Source organism: Chrysochloris asiatica, unplaced genomic scaffold (genome assembly GCF_000296735.1).
Source record: "Chrysochloris asiatica unplaced genomic scaffold, ChrAsi1.0 scaffold00286, whole genome shotgun sequence".
Classification (NCBI taxonomy): Eukaryota; Metazoa; Chordata; class Mammalia; order Afrosoricida; family Chrysochloridae; genus Chrysochloris; species Chrysochloris asiatica.
The window spans coordinates 3110093-3115306 of record NW_006408804.1 but is presented as its reverse complement, the minus strand read 5'-3'; positions in this window follow the sequence as shown (position 1 = coordinate 3115306).

The window sequence follows — 5214 nt, the reverse complement described above, 5'->3', positions numbered from 1 at the left end:
ATATTTTATATAAAAAGACTCAGGAGAATATGAACAATGAATATGACCAATTCTCAGGGGCAAAGACAATCAACAGACAACAATTCTGAGAGGACTCAGATGTAAAATTTATCACACGAAGACTTTAAAGCTACAACTATAGCTATGATCCCTTATATAAAGTATAAACACTAAACAGGCTTTAAATGAGGAGGAACATGCACATTCTCAGGAGAAGAACAGTAATTGTAAAAGAAATAATTGGAAATTTTAGTACATAAAAAAAATCTGAAATAAAAAGTTACTAAGAGGAGTCAATAGACGAATGGGGATGATAGAGGAAAAAATCAATAATTTTGAAAACAGAATAATATAAATTATCTAATTTGGAAATATACAGTTAAAATATCAAAACAATAGCAATATAAAACTTCAGGGACTTGTGGGACAGCAATAAAATCATAACATTTTATGCCACTGGAGGAAAACACAAAAGCCCACTGCCATTGAATGCATTCAGGCTCCTGGTGACCCTATTTAGGGTTTCTGACACTGTGAATCTTTACAGGAGCATACAGACTCAGCTTTCTCTTGCAGAGTGACTGGTGGGTTTGAACCACTGACTTTGCGGTTAGCAGTCCTATCAACAGTCCCACCAAGGCTAGGATTGAGATATTGATTGATAGAAAAAAAGCTATGTTGGTTTAAAAATTTTTGCAATTTAATGTAAGTCATTCATTTGGAGTTTCAAAAAGTTTAGCAAATTCCCAAAAGTTAAAACTCAAGGAAAACCATATCCTGACACAATATGATTAAATCACTGAAAACCAAACCTGAAGAACAGCTCTTGATCATAAGGTATCTCATGAAATGACATATTCTACTAGGCAAATCTGCTACCAAAGATCTTTTCCAAGGTTTTAAAAAATAAATATGCCACTTACTTGACTAATGTGAGCCTGATCCAAGTCATGATTTTTTCTATCACAAACTTGATGGCACTTAGCAACAACATATGTATGCAAAGGAAGAAAAAGAAATGTATTTGAACTTTGTTGTTGACAAAGATAATGAATCTACCAAGGACTTCTAGCAAAATAAATAAATAAATGTTAGAATAAATACAAGCAAAATATTCCTTAGTTCTGAAAATGGCAAGATTGCAGCTCACTGACTTAGAAGACATCATCAGTGACAGAGAAATGTCAGTGAAGAAAATCTTGCACTCTATTAGAAGTGAAAAAAAACAAAAGCAAAAAAGTAGTTTTATTAAGGAATTATAACAGCTGTTGCAGGACAACACTAGGTAAGAATACAAAGAACTCTACCATCTAAGCAGAGAAAATGTCCATATATGAAAAGAATAAAGGAAAGGTAGGGGGTTAATGATTGATTGTAGATAAGTTCAGGTTCAACTTCAAGTCTTTGAAATGTGAAGGCTGATTACTTGGTTAAGGAGAATGGTATTACTACTTAGCTGTGAGATACCACCCAGTTCTAGTATACTTGATTATAAAATTATAGTCAATTGTTCATGATTGTTGTCAGTTCTTGGGGCAAATTGCTTACACATTCTTCTCAAATGGCCCTCACACCCTGACTGGTTCAGTCAACTACGAACACTTTCTTCCTGAGAACAGTCATTTTCATCTTGAAACACTTCCTCTATGGTTTGTGTTCTGAACTTTCATTTCCTGAGAATGCATGATGGTCCCGTCATTTTCAGTCTGACATGAGTGCCTTGAATTTGAAACTTTTCCATTTACATTTCCCCCTTGTAATCCAGCTTCCATTTGTTGTGTTGCTAAGTGACAAATGCCCCAAAACTGGTTCTAACTCATAACAGCCTTAAGTATGGTTTCCAAGGAGCAACTGGTGTGTTTGAACCCTGGACCTTGTGTTTAGCAGTCCAATACTTATCCTACAGTGCCACATCAGGAATCCTAAACCTTCACTATGGTGCACTGACGACCCACAATGAAGTAGCCTTTTTTTTTTTTTTATAAGGACTTCGTTTTTTCTTGAGAAGTTTTGGTTTGTTAAAATTATTTTCTTCACCTTGCTGAGCTAATAGCCTCTCCTTAAGGATGAGTAGATTTTACGGGGAATATCTGAACAGACAAAGCCCCATTAGAGGAGCAGTTCTCAGTCAGGACAGAATGAGAGGTCAACATGAAACATACCCAGGGAGACCAAGAAGCAGGTGAATAAACATCACAGTCACTAGTAAAAGACTGTGAACCAGCATGATTTTATGTGTAGGGTCAAATGGCTTTGAATTAGAGTGTTTTGTGAGTAAAGTGCTTTAAACGAAAGAAAAAAAGTTACTTTATAGTTACAATATTAGAAACAAGGAAGAATATAAAAAATTCCAAAATAGAGTAACAATTTTTCCCACCATCTTCATCAAGAGGAAAACCAACTACTTATATTTTCAGTTAAACAACCCTGTATAGCGTTTCTGAAACTAGACACTTTTCTCCCGAAAAGTGTCTGGTAGATTTGACCTGCTGATCCTGTGGTTAACAGTCCGATTGATAATCCACTATGCTACCAGGGCTCCTTTATGATAAACATAGAGTATACATAATATCACCACTATTATCAAGAATGTAGACACAGCAATTAGATTTTACTATGGCATAGATATCTCCTTGAACTGCAGTGATATGTCAAGGAACCTTCTATTTTAGAATTCTACCTTTCTCATCATTTCACTTTCACTATTGAACTCATGAAACCCACTGTCATTTAGAGCAATTTATCCATATTTGGTTAATATTTCTATATGTTTCATTATATCTGTGAGGTTTGTCTAAATACTTAATATGACCTTTATAGCCATAGTCCTCCTTTATGGTATCATAGTTAAGGTTTATGTTAACTTGACTGCTTTACAGTTCTCAGTGACTTGGGAGTTGAGATGTGGTTATTCCCATGGTGAGATCTAGTTCAGTGTAATTAAATCTATGATGATTGGCTATGAACAGTGTAGTTAACACTATGGCTTTGAACAGCCAATCAATTAAAAAATGTGGCCTGATTCCAATATAATGGACACTCAGGCAAAGCTTGCTTGCTTTCTGCTGCGTCTGGATGTTGCCAGTGGACAGCTGTATTATCTGCCTGCCTGCCTTTCTGTCTGTCAGACCAAACTACCCATCTTGGTTCATCTGACTAGGACATGGAACAATCTCACACCTCTACAATTGTGAGTCATTTTCTTGTTATAAACTTCTCTTTAGATAGATAGAGCTATAGATACATATATATAGCTACATATATACTCATTTACAACCTGTTACATATATAGATATGTAGCTATATATATATATATATACACACACGCATATAAATTTCCCACATTGGTTCTCATTATGACTCATTTTAAAGGCACTGATAAATGTGCCTCTACTTTTAAAAAAGAGAGTGAAAGACCTGCTAATTCATGGATAGAGGTGGCAACATTAATACACAAAATATCACAACAAATAGATCATGTATTGGAGAGAACTGAAGCTCTGGATGATTGTGTGTATGATACTTTTCTGCAACTTTGTCAGGATGATAAGTATAGAGAAGTTGATTTCCTACTTAAAATATATAGAGCAAGTGGTGAAAAAAAAAAAAAAAAAAAGATGTGCTCAGGACTAAGGAGTTACTGCTTAAGTGCCACATAAAAGGGAAAAAAATGGAATCTTGAAACCTGGGTTGGGGACAAATAGGCAGATACCAGGAGAATTTGTGTAGGATAGGCTACTAAGAGTGTGGGATAATGGAGCAAGGAACATAGGGTTGGATCTATCTGAGTTTATTGATATGAGCCCACTAAGCTCATATGGGCCACAAAAATGACTGCAATTGTACGTTAACAGAGAACTTCCAAATGTTTAGAAGGATTCGGATGAAGATGTGAAACAAAGAATATCATTGCTGAAATCATATTGATCTTGACTGAAATCAGAGAACACCAGAAAGATGTATATCTGTGCTTTATTAACAACTCAAAGGGTTTCGATTGTGTGGATTATATCAAGCTATGGACAACATTGTGGAGAATGAGTATTCTGAAACATTTCATTGTGCTCATGAGGAACCTGTACATAGACCAGGAGGCAATTGTTCAAACAGAATAAGAGAACACTTAATGGTTTAAAATTAGGAAGGTGTGTGCCAGAGTTGTATTCACCATACTTTCAATTTGCATGCTGAGCAAATAATCCAAGAAGCTGGATTATATGAAGAAAAGCATGGCATCTTGATTGGAGTAAGACTCATTTACAACCTGTTACATGCAGATGATACAACCTTGCTTGCTGAAAGAGAAGAGAATGTAAAATACTTATTGATGAAGATAAAAGATTACAGCCTACAGTATGGGTTGTACTTCAATGTAAGGAAAACAAAAATCCTCACCACTGGAGCAGTAAACAACATCCATAGAAACAGGTTGAAATTGTGAAAGTCTCCATTGTGCATGGATCCACCATAGCACTCATAGAACAGCAGCTAAAAAAATCAAAAAGCATATTGCATTAGGAAAATCTGTGGCACAAGACCTCTTTAAAGTGTCAAGAACAAAAAATGACAGTTTGAAGGCTAAGGCACACTTGACCAGAGCTACTGTATTTTCAATAACCTCATATTCATGTGAAAGTTGGACTGTTAATAAAGAAGACCGTAGAATAATTGATTAATTTGAATTATGGTGTTGGAGGAGCATATTAAAAGCATTATGGACTGCCAAAAGAACAGACAAGTCGGTGTTAGAAGAAGTACAGTCAGAATGCTCCTTGGAAGGCAAGATAGTCAGACTTTGTCTCTCATATTTCATACATATTATCAGGATGGACCAGCCCCTGGAGAAGGACTAATCCCCAAAATATCGTATTTGGTAAAGTGGATGCTGGGAGAAAAAGGGGAAGATCTCCAATGAGATGGATTGACACAGTGACAGCAGCAATGGACTAAAGTGCAGCAAGAGTTGTGAGTTTGTCACAGGACCAGTCAGTGCCTCGTTCTGTTGTGCATTGCTGGCAGCTTGCTAACACATAACAGCAACATATTTTAATTGAGTTCATGGTGGTTTTGTCATGCATGGTAATCTCAGGTTGTTGTTTATCATTGTTGGTTCTCAGTCCAAATAACACTTTTTAGTGTTTTCTGTAAAGCTAGCCTCATCATTACAAATTCCTTTAATTTCTGTTTATCCAAATTTAGCCATCATATTTGAGG